The sequence below is a fragment of the Equus caballus genome, chromosome X (genome assembly GCF_041296265.1).
Source record: "Equus caballus isolate H_3958 breed thoroughbred chromosome X, TB-T2T, whole genome shotgun sequence".
Taxonomy (NCBI): domain Eukaryota; kingdom Metazoa; phylum Chordata; class Mammalia; order Perissodactyla; family Equidae; genus Equus; species Equus caballus.
In genome coordinates this window covers 102,210,284-102,233,418 of record NC_091715.1, presented here as the reverse complement: position 1 = coordinate 102,233,418, position 23,135 = coordinate 102,210,284, and the positions used below count along the sequence as shown (strand labels likewise).

General features: G+C 39.8%; 1 long non-coding RNA gene across 1 annotated transcript; it reads left to right on the top strand.

Moving 5' to 3' along the window:
• Positions 1-461: 461 nt before the first annotated feature.
• LOC111771524 (uncharacterized) lies at positions 462-10,458 on the top strand. Its single transcript, XR_011435039.1, has 3 exons — positions 462-597; positions 1,063-1,186; positions 10,188-10,458. It is a non-coding gene; the product is annotated as an uncharacterized lncRNA (long non-coding RNA).
• The last annotated feature ends 12,677 nt before the right edge of the window (positions 10,459-23,135 follow it).

Sequence of the window (23,135 nt, the reverse complement as noted above, 5' to 3'; positions counted from 1 at the left end):
CAATAACCACAGGGCCATGGGCTTGCTCATGTGTTGTCACTGAACGCTCACAGCGAGCCTGGGGGTTAAGCATTCTTACTCCGTTTGACAGAGAGGGGAGCTGGGGCCCAGTGAGAGCCAGTCCCTGTCTTACCTCCCGCGCCCCTGCCTTTAGAAGGAAAGTATCTCCAGGGCACTCTTGGGGCAGGACGCCACACTCGCTGGGACCGTCGGGACCCCAGTGCCTTTACCCACGAGCCCGCCGGGGAACCAAGTCCCAAAGCGGGAAAGAGGCGACCTGGATCTGGGTCCCTTTGTCTCCCCCACAGCCCAGTGCGGGGACTCAGCACACTCAGCTGAATCCCGAACACCTCAAGGCAGGAGTCTGCACTTCACGCCAGGCCATTTCTGTCTCTACCGTAAAGTCGTCACGGTCGCCATATTGACGTCAGGTTTCTATGGCAACCATGCCACGCAGGCTTATCCTCCACACCGGAAACCCCTCCGCATGCTCCTCCTCCCCTACGCCTTTAGCTGAACGCAAAACTTCTTCGCTCTTCAGGCTGCGGTCTGAGAAAGCAGGCTATGAGAGGCGCTAGACTGGAATCCTGGCAATTGGTGAAAATCTGCCCATGTTGTTGGAACAAAGCATGTCCCTGTCGTCAGGAATTTTGTTTGCTTTAAAGAGACAGTATGGGAGTGTTATCAGTACACAGACCCCGGGAGGTGTCCTAGGGTTCTTGGAGATGGGATAGCCTAGGAAGGTGGACGCGTAAAATCACACGCCATGCTAAGTGGCTAGCCATCTGTGGAAGAGAACTAAGAGACTGTCTATAATCATGCGACTGAATGATCTAGGAGCATGCACAAAAAATGTCATTTAAGCAATTTGGGAATTATTTCAACGAAGCAGGCCTAGAATATTATAGTTATTTAGTAGGCAGAAATTTAGTCAATTGAACCATACATTGGTTTGTCCTGAGGGAATTGTGATTATCCATTCTTGATAATTTCTTCCATTTGGAGGGGCATTCATGACCTAAACACTTCTAGCCTCTCTCTACACTCACTTCTCTATCGCAGGAATGACTTACTCAAGTAGTGAGATTGGAAGGAGAAACAAATTACAGAGCCCCGGACCTCTGCCTTCAAAACTCTTGTTGATAAGTTGCCTTTATGGAGCACCTGTTCTGCTTTGCCCTCGGAGGTGAGTCTTACAACTGGCCCACAGCTCTTCTCCCCTTTCTGTGTCTTGCTGGCTCCCAACTATTCATATGGTCTTGCTCCAAAATGCTTGAGGTTTTAAGGGGCCCACCCCCTGCTTCCAAATATATCCCTGCTCCATTTCTGAGCTCTAAACCAACTAAGAAATGTGAAAAAAGAATAAGGAGAATAATATATTGACTTTATTCTTTATAGAAGTGATATTGGAGAAAGTGGCTTAGTTCTGCAGGCGAGGCGTTTTCTATTAATGAACCCCAGAATTAATCAGAATTGTCCACTCAGCAGTGCTGTATTGGGCCTGTCACAAAGGCCACAAACTGCAATGCATATCACTCTGCTGTCTGGTGAAGGAGCCCTGTCTATGTGTGCTTGAGGAAAAAACTTCCCTTGCAAAGCTATCCCTGTATAGGAGAAAGTGTTTCAGGATGTCTTCTTTAACGAATACTTCTGAAAGTGAATAAATACTCCTTATTCTTATTGCATACTCATCAAGCAAACTTCTGAGGATATGGCTTTTCATGTGACTGATTGAACAGTTTTGAGCAACAGCCTCTTGGTGTATTACCAGGCATGATTGGTATAGAGGCTCATTTTATGGCAGGGTATTGGAATTAGATTCTAAATTCCAAGAGTAGGGTGAAAATTATATATCACAAAAATTTTCATTGGAGAGTTCTTCAAGAAGGAATTGAGGAAATGTTCAAAAATCTATACCCACACATAAATCCAAACGCAGACTAGAGCTAAAAGTGGTAACGAAGTTCTACTAAGCCTTCAAGGATAAGAGAATCTCTGTCTTATCCAATGATTACAGATCACAAAAAAAGAGGGAGAGTTCAACAAAACCGCATGTTTTGGATATCCATTTCTGCTTAACAAAATGCTCTCAAAACAATAGCTATTTATAATCTCTCAGGATTCTCTGGGCGGACTGTGCTTAACTGGGTGGTTTTCTGCTCCACGTGGAGTCTGTCACCTGGGCTGCAGTCATCTGGACGCTCCATTTGGCTGGGACATCCAGGAGAGCTCACTCACATGGATGAGGATTGGTGCTGGCCTCTTCTGGGGACTCAGCTGGGGCTGTTGATCCACCTTGTTGAGAACCTTAGTTGTAGCCCAGAGAGCCCTCCCTGTGCAGGGTTGCCAGATTAAATTTAACCCAGTTAAATTTGAATTTCAGATAAACAAATAGTAATTTTTAGTGTAAGTATGGCTCATGTAATGTTATTTTGTTTATTTGAAATTCAAATTCACCTGGGCATACTGTATTTTTATTTGCTAAATCTGGCAATTCTAGGAGATGAGCCTGTGAATCTGTAAGTTTAACAATCATTTGAGAAGGCTCTTCCAGTGAGGCAGGTGTGAGGAAAATAAGCATCAGATTGACAATGAAAACATAATGGTGATACCTGATGTTGGGGGAATGAAGGGGCAACGGACACTCACATACAATGTTGGTGCCAAATGGGCATATTTGTTTTCTGAGGCCTGTGTTATTATGGCTTAATAATTTGAATGGCCTTTGATACAGAAGCCCTATTTCTACCAACGAGGGAGTTGCAGGTGAGCATTTAGAAAAGAATGATTCTGACCTGCATCCAGGTTAAGGTGCCCTGACTGAGGGGACAGTTCAAGGAGCCACATGAGTTTCCTGCTCCAGGGAGGAAAGACAGCTATTATTTATGGACCGGATGGTTGATCTTGGCCCAGCTCTTCATTCTTCACTTAGTGGCTGGATTTAGTCTCAGGACAACCCTGGTAGTGAGGTTTCTCTATCATCTCTTCATGGATGTGTGTGACTATAAAGTATGTGCTCCTGTGCACAGAGTCAGATAGCAAAGAGGTTGCTCCCCATGCCCACTGCCAGAGCCAGGGATGGGACCTGGAAGGCTGGGAAACTTTAGTTGCTGGTGGCAGAGCTTTAGTGAAGGTATCAGGACACAGTATGCTGAGGTGCTTAATCTCTGTTCCCACTTTGTTTACCTACCTGCACCAGGGAGCCAGGCTTGGTGCCTCTTCCCCCTGCTGCAGGGGAGGTTGGTGGCAGGGCTGGAAGCAGAAGCTGTCTGAAGCCAGTATTTCTTCTGTCCTTTGTGAGAACTTAAACTTTTGAAACAATTGTGCTGCTTGCACCTAGTAGGGAAGGGAGGGCCTCTGAGGACAGAGACAGGGCAAGGAAAGGAGATTTCTCCCAGACGGAGATGAGGTTGGAAGTCTACAGGTCCCTCCTGGAGTAGGAACCTTAGTACTTCTCTGTACCAATGCTTGAGATGGCTCCATCGAGTCTGGGCATCCAGATTGCCTGTTTGGATTGCCTGTGAGACAGATTGTCCTGTTTGGGTTGAGAGATGGATGGCACGGGGTCAGGGGCCTGAAGACACAGAGCCAGCTAGGGCAATGGTAAGCTGAGCCATGTGCAGTGTGGACAGATGAGTATTGATGGCAGGGGCCTCCCCAGACTGTATGTGGAGGATAAATTCCCACAAGTGGGACTGCTTTGTCAAAGAGCATGAGTATTTAACATTTAAAATAATTATTGTCTAGTTGAAATTTAAAATCTCTTAACTAATATATATCCCAACCAACTAAAAGGTGAGAGCATGTATTTATCCAGTAAACAATAATGGGCTTCACAACATTATTAATATTTGCTAATGTGAATTCCTGTAATTGGAACGTTAGATTACTTTTCATTTTTCCCTTTTTTCAATATAAATGGCATAGTTCACATGTGCTTTTCTAAATGTAAACATAATGGTCCAATTTTATGTCTCAGAATATGGCCTGGAATAATTCTAGAGTTAGACAAGAAAACCTGACCAGTGACTTTGTATTTATGCTGCATCCTGTTTATTGAAATTATGGCGTCATGAGAACTCCATACACTTCTGGGAGAGGACAGATTGGTGCAACCTCTTTGCAGAGACATTTGACAACATCTATGAGAGAAGAACGTGAGGTCCTGTCAGCGCTGCACCCTTATGTCTGGACTCTAGAGTCCCAGGCAGGTGTGAAAGCATGCTCATGGTAGCAGGGCTAAAAATAGCAAAACAGTCCCAAAGTCACCTTATTAGGGAAGTCTTAGAAACACTATTTTCAGAGAATAAATTTCAATGTTATACATAAATATATTACTTATAGTCAGAGATAAAAATATGTAAATCACTTAGGTGTTTTGTTTGTGTTTCATGACTAAACAACAAATTCTGGATGGAGGATCCCTCTGGAAGTGAGGCAATCAGAGAATTTCACAGGGGCATTTACTTTCTCTGATGTTTTCCTTCATAACCTTGGTTGTGTACATGTTTGCCTATTATAATATTTACTATACTTTTTTAAAAGTCTGAAATATAACATATTTGACATGAATAAAGCTCTAATGGACTTTATCTCTAATTAGCAAGTAACCCATTGTCTATTTTGAAAATGTACAAAATGTATCCAAATACCAATGTCTATATATTCATAACTTTCAACCCCACGATGCACTAGTAACAACTGTTATCTTGGTAGTGTATTTTCTCCAGTTAGCATCTACACCCAAACTCCGTGGCTGAAAGCTACACCCATTTATTAACTCACGGATCTGTGGGTCAGAAGTCTAGTACAGCATGATTGTGTTCTCTGCTCAGGGTTTCATGAGACTGGAATCAAGGTGTCAGTGTAGGCTGGATTGAGGTCTCATCTGCAGGTTCTGGGGAAAATCTTCCAAGATCGTTCTTGCTGCTTGCAGAATTTCCACGATCATTCTTGTTCCTCATGGCTGTTGGACTGTGGCCCTCATTTCCTTGATGGCTGTCAGCTCCGGGTTCTCTCAGCTCCTAGAGGCTACTCTAATTCCTTGCCATATGGACCCCTCCCTTTTTGAACTAGCAACAGTGCATTGATTCCTTCTTGTACTTAGAATCTCTGATGTCCCCTCCTGTGGACAGCTGGAGAAAATTCTCTGCTTTTAAATGGCTTGCCTGATTAGGTCAGGCCCACCCAGATAATCTGCATTTTGCCATATAAGCTAACATAATCATGAATGTGATATGTCTTCGTATTCATTGATTCTACCCACACTCAAAGGGGGTGGGATTATACAAGGATGAGGATCATTGGAGGTCATTTTAGAATTCTACCTACCACGTGGAGTTTCAGACCAAAAAAGAAGTCATGCAACCTTCAACTATTGATGTCAAGATTTAAACTGAGTTTTCTGACCCAAAGCTCAGGCCACTGCTATAGAGCATCATAGTGTTAGGGCTGAGGCCAGCACATGAGGAATGACTCTCCTAAGGTTCTGTAGTCAGGGATGTGTCTGGTCTCCTGATTCCAGTCTTCTGTCCAGCATCCACAATATTTTGCTCTATACTGTCTCTCCTACCTTGGAATCAGTGGGAAACTGCTCTTCCTCCAGTGTCAAACTAGATGATAAACTAAGGGGACAGGAAAGCATATGCTTTAACAGGAGATGATACGGTGATTTTTTTCTCTTTCCCTAACTTCCACAGGTAACTCATCCCATTACTCAGAACTGGCACCAAAGCAAATACATTATGGGGATATTGCTACATTTCCAGATGCTTTCTATGGCACTTATGCTCTTTGGTTTAGGTCAGTGTCATCTCCTCTCTGGGAGGGAGGAGGCTGGTGGGCCAGGACTGATAGGTGTTGAAGTCCTACCGTGTCCCATATGTACCTTACAGGTCTTCTCATTTACACCTCAGGGCAGACTGTGAGAAAGGTATCATGAGTTCCACGTCACAGATAACCAAGCTCAGCCTCATGGAGACTAAGACCCTCACCAGAAAATGGCAGGTTGGATGAGGTTCTGACTCTTGCCCTCCCCACAGTATAACCATCAGCTTCCCATTTAGAAGGTGATAGTTTTATACTTCCCCGGCATTGTCTCCTCATGAGTACATACTCAACAACCTCTTTTGTTCAGGAAGAGAGGTGATTAAATCTTTCCCCTTGGGCCAAGAAGCCTAGCTGTGGGGTCACATGAATTGACTGGTCCCTGAGGTCTCTCCCACACCCAGTGATCCCATTCCACTGACATCAGGCACAGGCATGTGACTAGATGTGGCCAATGAAATGTAAGAGGAAATGGAGTGTGCCCCTTCCAAGCAGAAGTGTTAAGACTCATTGAGAGTTTCCACCAGTACTCTTTTTCCCTCTGCTTCAGCAATGTCCCAGATTTCTTGTGAGGTAGTTTAACTTGTTTAATCCTCCAGTAACACTAGAATATGAGAATTTAAATGATGATAGGAATGCTTGGGAAAAGGGAAGCTAAATGGCTTATATGCTTATACCCAAATTTGGCCTACTAGATGATCAATTCAAGTCTTATGCCCTAAAACTGAGTCAGTAGCCAGGAGAAAGTACGTGTCTTACTTAACATCATGTAGAAAATAGTCAGGGACCAATGTTTTCTTCCTTTTGCTCCATTGCTTTCTCCAGAAGACTCATCATCATGCCTTCTACTTCTCTTGGAATTTGTGTTCACTGTGCCACAAGATGAACTCAGATACCAAGTTAGTAGGCACTCCTGATGTGAACTCTCCAGGAGCACCCCAAAAGAGGTCAGTAAAGGTACACTGATTCCATGGAAACAGTGTAACAACTTTTCCCCTATCCCACTTCCATTAGATAAGTCTACAACACAGAAGTGGCACCAACTCTTATACACAATGTGAGTCTGTGTGTGTTTAATTTTCCCTCCTGTCATCATATTTCCAGAAGCTCTTTAGAACATAGTTATGCCTTTTAGGGCTATGTAGTTTAGCTTAAAGTAATCTTGGAAGCAGAAGTTAGGAAGTGGAGTGGGAAGGAAACTAACACTTCAGGGGCCTGCTCCTGGTCAGACACTGTGTTAGGAACTTTACATACTGTTTCTCTAGGTTTTTAGAACTGTTCTGTAAGTTAGATATTAGTATTCCCTGTTCTAACTCATTCCTCCCCCAAGGAATGCTCTACTAAGCCTCATAGAAGTTAAATACAGGGGCTGGCCCCGTGGCCAGGTGGTTAAGTTTGCACACTCCTCTTCGGCAGTCCAGGGTTTCACTGGTTTGGATCCTGGCCAGAGACATAGCACCACTCATCAGGCCACGCTGACGTGGCATCCCACATGGCACAACCAGAAGGACCTATAGCTAGAATATACAACTATGTACTGGGGGGCTTTGGGGAGAGAAAGAAGAAAAAAAGATTGGCAACAGATGTTAGCTCAGGTGCCAATCTTAAAAGAAAAAAAGCAGTTAAATACATTTTCCAAGGACACATGCCTGATAAGAGGCAGCATGGTTATGGTAATCCAGGGTTGTTGAACTTCAAGGTTGGATTTTACCCTGAATCTATGCACATAGAGTGGGTAGTAACACTTACCTTGCTCTAGAGCAGGTTTTCTCAACCTCAGCACTATTGACATTTTGGGTCAGAGAGCTCTTTGTTGTGAGGGCTGTTCTGTGCATTGTAGTGTGATGTTTAGCCTCTACCCAACAGGTTTAAGTAGCACCCCTAGTTGTGACTACCAAAAATATCTCAAGACATTTCCACATGTCTCCTGGAGATGGGGAATCATGCTGGCTTTGGCCTTACATGGGAAAGTATTTCCCTTCTAGAAACTCAAGATGTTTTTCTGGATGGAAATGACTTTATTCTCTGGTCCAGACCTAGCTGGCTGAGAAAGAAGGCTGGTATGATCCTCTTTGACAGGTGAGGCCACATGTTGTGAGGTAACTTACCCAAGGTCATCGCAGAGTTGGGAGGTGAGGTCTGCCACCAGGATCCAGGGAGATCTTTTGGCTGGTACTGCAGGGTCTTGTCCAAAATGCAGAGAACTAGCTTTTGATCCAATGTAGCACCTCACCTTTCAAGGGTTCAATGGAAAAATGCTTCGCTGAACTTATCTGCAGGGAGAAGTAATGGAACATGACAGCAGGTGGAACAAGAGGAAACAGGGCAATGATTTTCTTCCTTTTCCCCAACTCTGCCAGGGGAAGAGAGCAGAAAATAGCAGATTTCCAGGGGCTTCTGTCTTTGTCCCCTTTCCTAACCATTTGCCCCCACCCTTTTTGACAGTAGAGGAATGTGGACAGAAGTCAGGAATCTGGGGTTCCCTGAGAGGGAAGCAGAAAGATGGAAAGTGCCTGATAACCAGTATGGTGCATCAGGAAACACAGGTACTGGAGCCCATGCCCTGGGAGTTGGTTCCTCCACCAAGCTCTCAGTCTCCCCCTGTTTCTGTTTGCAGTGCCATCACTCTAACACATAGCAATGAAGCTCACACATAACACAAATACATATTTCCTAAGGCAGGTTAAGAGGGGTGAAGTAAGTGACTTACCCATGAGACGTGAACATCACAGAGTTACTGTTTGGGACCTGGTATTGGGACCTGGGGAGATGATCTGTCTGTCTTGTTCCAGTGTCCTGTCTAGCAGACAGAGTATCTCACCCTTCAGGAGCTCAAAGGAAACACTCTTCTCTCATGTAAAACAAAGGAGTAAGATAAGGGGACAGGAAAACATGGGGAATAGGGCATGGGGCAGTGTGACTTCATTCTCTTACCCAAAACTCCACTCATGGGATACGTGACTCCATTGAATGGAAATGGTGTAATCACCTTCTCCCCTTCCCCCAGCCCCATCAGGGCACTCATTCCACCACAGAGAAATGACATTGACTCACGGTCAAAATATAAACGTGTGTGTATTTTCCTTCTTCTCTCTACATGCTCTCCGGATCATGCTGCCCCTCAAATGTATTCACATCTGTAGTTCACTCCAGCCCCCTCCACTGCTAGTGGGGCAAGGCTCTGCTGGATTCCTGACTCTGGCAAGTCCATCCTCAGAAAGTGGGAGTCCCTCTTCCTTTCCCTTCAAATGTACTGCTCAGCCTCTGTCTTCACGGGCCCACTGAGGCTGGAAGGAAAAGGGCCGTGGCCCCCTGTCAGACAGTGCTGTGCAGTTCCTGCATTCCCAGGCCGTGGATGCCTGCTGATGAGCATCTTTGTGAGCCCAGTGGATCAGTCCAGGAGAGCAGGGAGGTAGCAGGGTCCTCCTCTGGGAGAGAGCTGCTTCTGGGAAAGAGTTGGAACTCATGGGTTCTGTTTGGTCCAGCAGTTTTAGACATGGAGAGAGTTACTCAGAAAGTAAGGCAGTTCGTGGGGTAGATTGTTTTAAAGGAATTAATCTAAGTCTCCTGGCAAAGTAGGGGAGCTGCCTCTGTTGGGGGCCAGGTAGAGTGCTTCTGAAAAATCCCCCTGGCACCCCAGGAGCAATTGGGAAGGAAGATAGAGGGGCCTTGGATGAGTCCTCTCCTCGAAGTTCCTGGGGGAAGAGGAACCCCATGTCCAGCACAATCCACTCAAAGCAAGAGTAAGGATTTATGGTGCAGCCCAGAAGGAGATAACTGCATGCGGTAAAGCAGTGACTGCACACTTTTAATGAAAGCTGTGGCATTTCTCTTCCCTCCTGATGTGCTGGCAGAAAAGAATCACAGGTCATTTTTTAGTACAAAATGAGGAGCGCCAAATAAATCAGCCAGTGAATAAAGTTCCTAGGAAAACTAGCAGTAGCTCCTCCACCCAAGGCTGAACTGGAAGCCAGGTGTCTGAGGAGCAGCTCTGAATGCTAGCTTCTTAATCAAGGTTCCGGAGGGAACACCATGGACAGGTAGTAATGAGGCCACTCCGTTGCCAGGTCAACAGACATTGACCTCCTCTGGTTGGACTCCTTTCAACCTCTGGCCCAAATCTCCTGTTACTGTGAACTTTGAGTGAAACAGGAGACAACAACCTGGAGGGTTTGTGGCTGTGGGAAGTCTCCTCTGTCAATGCTTCAAAATGATGAATTCCCTGCTGGTGGCAGAGTGAAGAGAAGGCCTTTTTTGAGTGAGAAATCTGTCCAGCATAATGAGTGGTTGGTCAGACATGATTCCCTATCACTGTTTCAGGTTGCAGCTAATCCTTTCTCTTCTGCTCCTCATCACATTAGCATCACGCTTGGCGTTTCAAACGTGGAAACAGCTTCGGACAACTTAACTCCAGGAGACGCAGCCTCTCTAAGATGAAAGATTCTCAAACTCAGTTGACGTCTGCAACCAACTTTCAGAAGAAAAGAACAAAGAACAAACTGAAAGAGGGAAGATCGTGTAGTCCATTGCCATTGCCTTTCGGTATTGAATAGCTGCCTCCGGCTTTGCTCACAGAACCGTGGATCTCCACACCATCTGGCATACGAGCAGAAAATACAAAGATACAGCGAATTTCCTTGTCTCTGCCTCTGCATATTTTTGTCACAATCTTCCTAGAAGTTTCTCGTCTTGTACAGGTGTTGTAAGTAACCTTTACTGTAAATATCCTTTACTATGTGACAGGGATTGTGTTAAGAGCTCTCCTTGCATCATCTAATCCTCAGCACAAGCCTATGAGGTAGGCACCACTCCTATGCCTGTTTTACCAAAGAGGAAATGGAGGCTGAAGGGGCTTGTCCGCAGCACCAGCTAATTATAAGTGGCAAGACTGGGACTCAAACCCAGACCAAATGACCCCCAGACACACACTCTCAACTCCTAGGATGTTCCCTGGTGGGCAGGGAGTGTGATAGCTCGCTGTAGTCCTGGGGGTACAGCTTGGGGAAATGGAATGATGGTCACCTCAGTGTTTTCTTAGCTTAACACGAACTCCTTTAAGGCTGTAGCCTGGTGCAGAGGCAAGACAGCCAAACCTCTTAACATTTCTAAGTAGCCTGATGACACAGTTGCATAGAGTAGAGGGATTCTTTACACATCACAAATAACGTTCTTGTATTTTTATTTTTTAAGATATTCTTTGAAACACATTTCCTTGCAAGTTCACTTGGAAGTTGTTTAAAAGATAACAAAATGTAGGTTCTTTGGGATTTTCTATGCAGGCAATCATGTCATTTGCCAATAGGGACAGTTTTATTTTTTCTTTTCCAATTTGTATGCCTTTCATTTCATTTTCTTGCCATCCTGCAATGTCTAGAACTTCCAGCACTATGTTGAATAAGAGTGAAGAGAGCAGACATCCTTATCTTGCTCCCTATCTTAGAGGGAAAGCACTCAGTCTTTCACCATTTAATACAGTGTTATCTGTGGGTCATTTGTCCATACTCTGTATAAAGTGGAGGAAGTTTCCCTCTATTCCTACATTATTGAGGGTTTTTTTTTTTATCCTGAAAGGGTTTATATTTCTGCACCAATTAAAATGATAATATTATTTTTTTACTTGGTGGATTACCTTGGTTGGTTTTTCAGTGTTGAATCAGCCTTGCGTCCCTGGAATAAACCCCACTTGGCCATGATATGAACATGTCTACACTCCACATATTTTGATAGACTGTGTTCTCATGATTATTACTCAGGTCAAAAATATTTTATAATTCCCTTTGTGAAGTCTTCATTGATCTTTGGATTATTTATAATCATGTTTGAATTTCAAATATTGGAGGATTTTCTGATATCTTCCTGTTATTTGTTACTAATTTAATTCAGTTGCCAGCAGTGACCATATTCTGTATGATTTTAATCCTCTTATATATTTTTTAAACTTGTTTATACTTAGAATATGGTTGAATGTTAATGAATGTTCCATGTTCACTTGAGAATAATATTTATTCTGCTGTTGTTGGTCGAATTGTTCCACAAATTTCAGTTAGGTCGAGTTACTTAATAGTGTTGTTCAGGTTTTGTTTTTTTAATTGATATGCTTTATTTTTTAGAGCGGTTTTAGGTTTAAAAGAAATAGTAAATTGAAAGTACAGAGAGTTCCCATATATATCCCTCCCCCCAACAATTTCCCCTATTGTTAACATCTTGCATTAGCTTGCTACCTTTTTTAAAATTGTGAGCCATTATTAATACATTAACTAAAGTCCATAGTTTATATTAGGGTTCACTCTTTGTATTGTACATTCTGTGAGTTTTGACAAATGCATAGTGACATGTATCCACCATTATAGTATCTTACAGAATAATTTCACTGTCCTAAAAATCCCCTGTGCTCTGCCTGTTCATCCTTGCCTTCTTCCCTCTGAACCCCTGACAACCACTGATCTTTTTACTGTCTCCATAATTTTGCCTTTTCCAGAATGTCATACAGTTGGAATCATATAGTATGTAGCCTTTTCAGATTGGCTTCTGTCACTTAGCAATATGCATTTAAGTTTCGTCCATGTCTTTTTGTGGCTTGGTAGCTCATATATTTTTATTGCTGAATAATATTCCATTTATGGATGAACCACAGTTTGTTTATCCATTCACCCTTTGAAGGACATCTTGGTTGCTTCCATGTTTTGGCAAGTACAAAACTGCTATAAACTTTTGTGTGCAGACGTTCATGTGTTAACGTTCAGGTTTTTATATCCTTACTAAATTTTTGTCTAACTTGCTCCATTAATTATTGAGTGAGGAGCATTGAAATCTACAACTATAATTGCAGATTTGTCGATTTCTCTTTTCAGTGTTGTCAGGATTTGCTTCAATCATAATGAAGCAATATTATTGGGTACAACATATTTAGAATTTCCGTGACCTCTTGATAAATTAATTCTTCTATCATTATAAAAATGTCTTTCTTCTTCTTTAGTAATCTTGCTTGTTCTGAAGTATTCTTGTCTAATATTAATATAACCACTCTGCCTTTCTTATGATTATTGTTTTCCTTGGTATATACTTTTCTACCCATTGAGTTTAGCCTATATGTGTCTTTATACCTAAAGTCAGTTTCCTGTGCAGAATATATATTTGGGTCTTGCTTTTTCATCCAGTCAGGCAATCTAGCCTTTTAAATGGAGTATTCATTACGCTTATGTTTAATGTAATTTTCACCAGAATTTGGTTCAAATTTTCCATTTTGTTATTTGTTTTCTATTTGATTGTGTCTCTTGTTTGCATTTTTTCCTCTTTTCCTGCCTTCATCTGAATTACTTGAACATTTTCAGTAATTTATGTTTTCTCCTCTGTTTGCTTGTTGGTACACTTTGTTTTATTTTTACTAGTTTCTCTGAATTTTACATACTATATTTTTAACTTATTGCTATCTACTTCCAAATAATAATTTAGCACTTCACATATAAATATAAGAATCTTACAACAATCATATTCCATTTTCTTCTCCCTTTTGTGTTATTTTTGTCATATACTTTATTGGTACATATCATATACATTCCATAATATATTTATCTTATTTTAGTTTTAAAAGTAATCTGTCTAAAATATTGAAAATGGAAAAAAAAGTGTATTTACTTACATATTTACCATATATGGTGTTCTTTATTCCTTTGCACAGATTCAAGGTTCCATCTGGCCTCATTTTCCTTCAGTCTGTAGTATATTTTAAAAAAAAATATTTCTTGTATTTCTGGTCTACTGGCAACAAACCATTGCAGGCTTTCTTGAATACTAAAGTATTTAATCATTATTCTGAAGGCTGTTTACATAGAATATCAAATTCTAGTTTGACAGTTTTGTATTCTTAGCACTTCAAATATGTCTTTCCATTGTAACCTGGTTTGCACTGTTTATGATAAGTAATCGATGCATTGTGATTTTTACCTGTGTTTTCCTTTATGTCTTGTGTCATTTCTCCAGCTGCTTTTGTGATTTTCTCTTTATTATTAGTTTTCAGATATTTTGTCATTATGTACTTTGGTGTGGTCTTACTTCTGTTTATCCTGCTTGGCTTCATTAGTCTTCTTGAATCTTTGTGATTTTAGTTTTCCTTAAATTTGGAAAATTTTCTTTCATTATTTTTCAAATACTTTTTCTATTCCCTAATTATAGATATAGTAGATATCCTGATATTGTTCCACAGATCACTAAGGTAGCTCTTGATATTTTCTATTTCTATGCCAGCCAACTCAATGATCTTTTCTTTTGCAGTGTCTAATTTGTGGTTAATATCAAACAAAATTTTCATTGAGAAATTGGATTTTTTTAAATCTCTAAAAGCTTCATTTGCCATCCTTTATATCTGCCATGTCACTTTTCATTATATTAATATTTTCCTTTAAATTCTTGGGTATATTTATAACAGCTGTTTTAAGTCTTTAGATGTTAATTTCACCTTGGATGCTGCTGTAATTTCTGGGTCTGTTCCTACTGACTATTTTTTTTCTCTTGATTATTGATCACATTTTCCTAACATTTTTGTATTGCTAGTAATTTTTTATTAGATGCTGGACATTGTGAATGTTTTGTGGTTGAATATTTGGATCATGTTTTGTTCCCTTAAAGGGTGCTGGATTTCATTTTGGCAGGCAGATCATCTTCTCTTTTGCTTACCTTTAGACTGTATCAGGCATGTTTACAGTAGGTTTTACTCTAGGGTTATTTTATTACTAATCCTAAAATAGTTTCCTTCTGAGAACTGAATGCCTTCACTGTTCAAGGAGGACTCTACAATTTGGCTGATGAAAACGGAATGATTTCCCACCTGTGCAAGCTGTGGAAATTTTTCAACTTTAGCTCCCCAGTTATTCAATAGTTGTTGCTTGCTGGGTTTACATATGTGAATAAGGACAAATATGCTAATTATTTTGTAGAATCTTCACTATCCTTACTGATATTTTTCTGATAATACTATTAGTTACTCAGAACCTTATAGTATTCTTTCTCAATACGATTGTGTATTTTTTTGACTTGTCCTTTTATTCTGATTTTTATTTTTTACTTTATTGGTGCATATAAAGGATTATGATACCATCCTGATGTATTGATATTTTTTCTTTATTACATGTCCCTCTTTATCTATATAAATACCCATTGCCTTGAATTATACCTTGTTTGATATTTAAAAAACAGTACCAGCTTTCTTATAGACACATTTGCATAATATACTGCTTAACATTCTCTTAGGTTCACCCTTTCTCTGCTCTTTATTTGATGTGAATCTCATAGAACTATTTTATAGTTTTACTTTTACTTCGAATACTGAGGTACAGAGTGGAGATTTAGACCCAACTAGAAGCAACAGTTTCCAACACCTTAACTCTTAGAGCCTGAGCTATATTGCTTCCCTAATATTGCAAGTTCTCTCTCTTCTCTGTCTCCATATTCTCTTTGGCTGATCCCATCCACTTCTGAAGTTGTCACTACAGTCTCAGTGATGAGGGCACTCAATTCAACATCTCTAGCCCAGACTGCTCTCTAGCCCTACAGACTTTTGTCCAGTTCTCTAGTGAAACTCTCCTTCTGAATGTCTCAAGGGTACTTCAGTCTCAACAGGTCCAAAATTTGTTCCCCCATTAATCAACATTCACCCTGTTTCTCTGCCCCAGGATTCCTGCTCAGTGATGCTCAAGCTGCAGCATTGGCTCTGGTCACAAGGTGGCCCTTTACTCTAAACTTTTTAAGGCTCTCCAGTAGCCATCCAAGTTTTGTTAAAGGAGAAAAATCCATCATCGTTACTTAAAACAAGTTCGGAAATATTTACTGCAGAATACCTATTCATTTTTGAAAATGTGTGTGGATCAAAAACATTGAAGGAAATTACTTGGCACATTTCTCTCTCGTGGAATGTGTGTTCATATAACAAATGTCTGTCTTCTCCCAATGCTGAGAGGTGTCTTAATTTTCTACTGGATAGCTTTTCTCTGTGTTCCAGCTTCTGCTTCTTTGTAGTTTCTGCTCCCTCCTAACTTCATCTTTTCATAACTTGGACTTATTATGATGACCACTCAAGTCCTTAATATCAAGGACTCCACATTTTTTTCCTTCGTTTTTTTCCTTGATGATTCCCACCATAAATTGCCTGATTATCTCCATTATGCCCAGTTTTATTCAACATGAAAGAAAACACAATTCCTTTTAGAAGAAACATTAGGGTTGGGATTTGCCACTACTAAAATATCTAAAAAGTCAACACAATTTAAAAATTATATTTCAGAAAATAGGTAGCTGTCTCCAGCTGTTCCAAATATAATTTTAATAGATTTGTTATTTATTTTATTGAGAGGCTGAGAGCACTGATTCTGGAGCCCAACAGTTTTGGCTATATCCAAGTTTTGCAACTTACCAGGTGTACAACCTCAGGTAATTTGCTTAACCTCTATGTGCCTCAATTTCCTCCTATGTAAAGTGGGGACATTGATAGTATACCCCTCACAGCTTTGTTTTGGGGAATAGATTGATTAGTACCTATAAATAGCTTAGACCACTAGAATATGTTGTGCACCAAAAGTATGTTATGAATATTGCTATTATTGCTATTATTTTCCGCATATTTCAAATTGACATATATATTCAGAATTGCTTTAATGGCCATGATATTGGAAGTGTGCAAAAATTTAAAATATGAAAACCTGACATTGAAGTAAATAACAACAGAAAAATCACCTTTAATCACAAATTTATTGCCAAATGTTATCAGTAATGAGTTTTATCAACACAAATAATTCATAGTCAATCTATAAATCAGAATTGGGGTGAGTTTATTATATGAGCCTGTTTTGAGGACTATAGCCCTAGAGAATGCTTCCACCAAGGAAAGAAACTCTCCAAAGAAGTGGTATACAGAGTGGTTATATACCATCTTGAAACAAGGAACATACATCACATATGATAGGAATGTCTCTTTTACTCCTGTCACAAGATGCTTTGCTAGCACAGTAGGTCAGTGGTCACAAGGTGAGCACAGCAAACCAGTGGTCAGCAGGTCATTGGTCACGAGATGAGCACAGTAGGTCAGTAATTAACCGTTAGTTTCTGGGAAGAAATGCCTATCTATAAAGATAATGCTGATATAAAGGGAAAGCAAATTCCCTATCTATAAGGGCATCATTCTCAGCTTTGGGATGTTGTATATGTTTAAAGCAGATGTATAATGCTTGCATGCTTGACAGGCCACATCAGGCCTTTCTGGAAAAACAAGGTCAGGCCAAATTAGTTTTAAACCAAATGGCTTCCTCATATACACTAGTATTTTTTACTGATTTTCATTTATTCATCAGTTTCTTTAGGTCTTTGTATATGCACATGCCCATATTTATTTATATACCTTATTCTTGATTATTAGACTACAGCATCTGTAACATGCATCATTGATTAAGAAACACTTTTTTGAGAAAAATAAAACCAATGACATAAAATCTACGCATCTATTTTATGATGTATCCCAACGTGAGACATGTTCAAAGATTTTTAAACATAGATCCTAACACAGAATATGGCAATTTAGGTCATGTGATATGTGCATTGCCAGGATCTCTGACATTTTGATGTATTTCCTTGACGTCTTTTCCTAGGCATGTTTATGTTCAATATAATTGTGTTTCCCCTGCAATACCAGTGGTTCTTCAGTGTTAGTGTGCATTAGAATTTCTCGGGGGAGCATGATAATCATGCGTGTTTTGGGGCCCAGTTGGAAGTGTGTTTGATTCACGGAATCTGAGGAAGGGGTGCCAAAGTCTGCACTGTTAGCAAGAGAAACAGGAGATTCTGAAGCAAGTAGTCAGTGTGGCATACTTCAAAAATCACTGATACAAACTGACAATGACTTCCTGTTAAACCAAAACTTTAGTGACTCCTCTGCGCCTTCTTTTCGACTAGGCTTTGTCCTTGGTCCTGGCCTTGGCCTGCTATGCCCAGTTTTAGCAAGGAATCCTCGTTAGCCAATTTACCAAAAATCCCTCCAACCTTGATATCCAAACAAGCTTGATATCAAATCAAGTTCCTCTCCCCCCACCTTGATATGTAACCAAGTTCCTCTTTGTAATTTTCCATCCTCTCCCTCACTCTTCCCATTGGCTGTAAATTCCCAGCTGTCCTTGTTGTATTTGGAGTTGAGTTCAATCTCTCTCCCCTAATGCAATAGTCTTGAATCAAGTCTTCCTTGCTGTTTTTAACAAGTATCTGGTACATTTTTTCTTTTACAACACAATGCAAAATTTTTATTCATGTTTTAATTTGCTGTGTCATCCTGCCCCTGCTAGGCTCCTTGGGAAATGCAAGTCTTTGCCTCTAGAGAAATGAAGTGACTTGCCTGTTATTCTATTTTTTTTTTTTTAAGACTGGCACCTGAGCTAACAACTGTTGCCAATCCTTTTTTTTTTCTTTCTGCTTTATCTATCTCCCCAAATGCCTCCCCCAGCACATAGTTGTATATCTTAGTTGTGGGTCCTTCTAGTTGTGCCATGTGGGATGCCTCCTCAACGTGGCCTGACGAGTGGTGCCATGTCCGCACCCAGGATCCGAACCCGAACCCGTGAAACCCTGGGCCGCCGAAGTGAAGCGCATGAACTTAACCACTCGGCCACAGGGCAGGCCCCTTGCCTGTTATTCTTAAGTCAGAGGTAGAACTGGGCTAAGGACTTGAAGACCCCCACAGAATCATAAGGGCACATTAAACGTTTATTCAAGATATACCAGGATTTCTGCTCCTGACTAGGACAGAGTAACAGAGACTGGAATTATCTTCCAATCTGAAACAACTAAAAAAGTGGATGAAATCTATGAACCAACTGTTCTAAAGACACTGGACATTGGGCAGCAGAGGTCAGTGATCCCTGAGACACTGGGAACAAATGAGGTTATTCCTATGATTGCCCCAGCTCACTTCCTGGTGAAAGTTTTCAGGCCATAGTGCAGTGGGTGGGAATCCAGGAAGAGCCCAGTGGTATCCCATAGTTTAGGATGAGGAGTTGGGAATCTGGGGAGGCCAAGGTGGCTAGAATTTGCAGGACAGAGTACCACAAAGGAAACAGTTCACAGAGAAAGAATTTCAGAGCTCTACAGAGGGTCCCCCTTGAATATTTAGCTGAGTACTGATCATTACATGCCTGTCAGGAAACTACCCAAAACCAGGAAAAGAACCACCCAAAAGGATTAAGGAAACAATTTCTCAAGTTCACACATGTTTGGGAATAGTGTATGTTCCTACTAGCCAGACTTGAAGACCTGATAATTCACAGGACATCAGATACAGTACTCAGAAGGGTTTTTCATCATTAGTGGGGTACAGTTAACTCTAAACTAAACATTACTGTGCTCCTACCTTACAAAGGTTAAAATAAAGAACCTAAAAGTTCCGACTGTTTACAAGTGACTTAACTGTGTCCCAGAATAAAAATATATTTGAAGGATACAAAAATATCTAGCACTCAGTAGGTAAAACTCACAATGTCTGGCCTCCAATCAACAATGACCAGGCCTGCAAAGAAGCGTGAAAATCTAACCCATCATTAGGAGATAAATCAATCAATCAAAACTGACCAACAAATGACAAAGATGATAGAATGAGACAAGGACATTAAAACAGATATTATAACTGCATTACATATGCTCAAGAAGCTAGAGGAAAGATTGAACATGTTTAGTATAGAGATGGAATATAAAAAATATAAAAAGACCCAAATAGAACATCTAGAGATAAAAACTACAATGTCTGAAATGAAAAATATGGTAGATGGGGTTAATGGCAGATTAGACATTGCAGAAGATTAATGATGCTGAAGACAAAGAAATAGAAACATTTCAAAGTGAAACACAGAAAAAAACTGAAAGAAATGAACAGAGCACTACTGAGTTGTGAGACAACCATATTGGTAATCACTTTAAATGAAAATGACCTAAGCCCTCTAATTGCATACAGAGATGGTCAGAGTGGATAAAAAGCAAGACTCAGGCCCTGATATCTGAATTTATGGAGAAGAGAGGGCTGGTTGCACACACAAAAAAGCACAAACACAAAGAGAAAAAGGCTTTTTTTTGCTAAAAATATACAATGTACCATGGTCCAAGCATCACTAAAATAGTACCCGCCTAAGCTAGTACAACTCCAAGTCGGGTAGAAAGTCTTTATGCACACCTCTGTAAGAGACAAACTGGGACACTGGCACATTAAGGTGTCTAGAGAAATCTAGTAGTGCTGAGCGGGGTGGGGTGGGGTGTGGATCACCACAGCAGAAGAATGGAATTGACTTGTGACGTACAGTTTGGATGCTACTTCCAACAACTGAGGGGAATCTGAAGAACTTGGGTCATGCACGTGCAGATGAACATACAGATCAAAAGCTCTTTACCTCTTGGCTCTCACAGCAGCCCAGGAAATTATTATCACCATTTTACTAATGAACGGAGTAAAATGAACTAAGCATTGTCATGGTAATATCTACTAAGTTTATATTACTAGCTAAAGAATTCAGAAGTAATTTGAAATTCATTATTCTTGATTGTTGCTTTTTCACTAAGTTTTCGTTAAGCTTTTACTGTCTTTGAGTTGATTGACACATTTAGTTTGCTTCCTCTCTTAAAATATCAAACTTTAATATAATTAGAGATTAAGCAATACTTATTAAATTAGGGAAAATAGATAAAAACAAAATTAATTTATACTCATGTTATCTTAGTAAAGGAAACAGGATATTGAAAGTAAGATTTTAAAATTTCCTTCTTGATACAGTTTCTCTTCTGTTCCAAAGTAACCACAAGAATAAAAACCACTTTAGAATGCATATTTTACAATCAGAAACACAACAAAGTTCTTTTCTTTTGTGGGAAAATGATTATTTTTTAATTGGCATACATCTGAAGATTTCTCTCTTCATGTGAAATTCAAAGTTTATTTTTACTAAATAGAAAATCTTTTCCATCAGCTACAAGGGAAGGAGTAAATTTCCAAACAGGTTAATTTTAACTTTTAAAACAATTTTGAGGTAAAATTAAAAATACAAATAAATATTATCAAGACTTTTGAATTTACAAGGATGCCTTATTTATTTGGTAAGGTATACTGATATCACTTAGAAAGCATGCTGATTGGTACACATGAGATAGCAACTACATTACATGCTATCTGCTTGAGAAGTTAAAAATGGAATCTTTCTAAATAAAATCAGTGTTCTTATCATATATGTGAGGTGAGGAAAGGAGACAGAATCAACATGGGACTTTGTCTATTTCATTCATGTAATCTAGTCCTTTTCCTACTTATGGGACAACCTTTTTTCAGTGAGGAAGATTGGCCCTGAGTTAATACCTGTTGTCAATCTTGCTCTTTTTGCTTGAAGAAGAGTGGCCCTGAGCTAAAATCTGTGAGTCTTTCTCTATTTTGTATGTTGGATGTGGCCACAGCATGGCTTGATGAGCAGTGTAGGTCCACGCCTGGGATCTGAAACTGTGAGCCCTCGGGTGCCAAAGTGAAGCATGTAGAACTTAACTACTGTGCCCTGTGCCAGCCCCAAAGGGACAACTTTTAAGTTTCATAAATAAATAGTTCTGTCCTGTTCTATTAAATAAATGTATTCACTTAATGTTCCCAAATTTGCCAACTGAGAGTGGACCTGCTAAAATGTGATAACTGTTTTTTTCACAGTTTTGAAAAACAGGAGCTAAGCGAAAGTTGGTCAAATGTGATCCAATTAGCTTGATGAATGGAGAGGAAAGATAAAAAATAAACATAACAAGCAAAAATGTGTCTCGTTGGCAGGGGCTTTGAAAGAGGCAGTATTTATCTTAAGAGGCTCTAAGCCTGGCTTTATCATGACTAAATATAGGATGATGATTAAAAACCTTTAGAAGTATTTTCATTTGGATGATTATAGTTTTGTTTATATTCTTCCTTATATCTTTTACATAATCCAAATATGTATAATCACCTTGTATTACATAATTATAAAAAGTATTACATTTTAAAATATTCCTCATAGAAACTTTTAAAACAGGAAAGTGTAAAGAAATAAACCACCCACAAACTCAATAATGTTAATTGTTGTTATGTATTATTTTAGATAAATTACAATTGTTAAAAATTAATAATTAAAATAATAAAAGAAAATTAAATGCATTGTTATTAAATATCTACTATATCAGGCACTATGCTAGAAACGGAGCTCTAGGATGATCAAGAGAACATCATTGTTGTAAAAGGGCAGAGGCTTGCATAGAAATGATAATGCCTAATTTATTTAATAATTTTATAATTATTATAAATTTATTATTAATAGATTCATGATAATGCATTAATTTAATATGTATTTAGAAAGATAAAAATAGTACTGGTTTAAATATAAACATACATTGATTGTTTAGTGCAGTCCAATTTTAGAAATATTGTCTTTTGGACAGGTATATTCATTGTGGAATCAAATAAGTAAGGTAATTTAGATCACGTTTGTAAAATGGTGTGCTCGCTGTCAGTGTTTCTTTCTGCCTCAGCTGTCAGAACTCAGATGCATCAGAATCACCTGAGGAACTGTTAAAACAGTGGTTCCTGATCAGGTGATCATGGGGTGACCACGGGGGCTGGGAGTGGGAAGGGCACCAAGTGTCAGCATTTTTAACCTTTTCCCTAGGTGCTGATGATGCAAGTAAGGGGTCTGTGTTTATGTAAACACTGGTGCATACAAGCTTTAAAGAAAAAAAGAGTACAGGTTTTGGTTTAGAGACTTCTTGCTATGTTCCTTTGGAAATAAAAATACTTTCCAGTTAAGTAGTTACTTGCCTTAGGCAACGTAATTAAGGACAGTTAGGAACAGTACTGAGCTGGGTTCTGAATTCCATTATAGTTAATAATCAATCAAAATAATTAATAATTAAATATCTATCATGTCAGGCACTACACTAGAAACCCAGCTCCAGGATGATTTAGACAAAATCATTGTCTCACATAAAAATGATAATGCCAAATATTTAATGTAGCTTTTACGAACTTACAAAGTAGTTTCATGTTTCAGGTGTGGAAGGGATAGAAATGGCAAAGGAGTGTTTCAGTTTTAAAATGTGTCCCCCTAATGTAACTTACATGTCTTCTGGCTAAGTCTGTTAAACTGGTTGGGCAGGCCTGTCCAGATGGTTTTGAGAAAATCCCTGCGAAGGATAGAAACACAGGCAAAACAAAGCTTTCAGCCTGTTTGTGTTTTGGAGGTTTGAAGCAGTGCATTCTGGGCACACCACGGTGAGACATTTAGATGTATCTCCTGAGC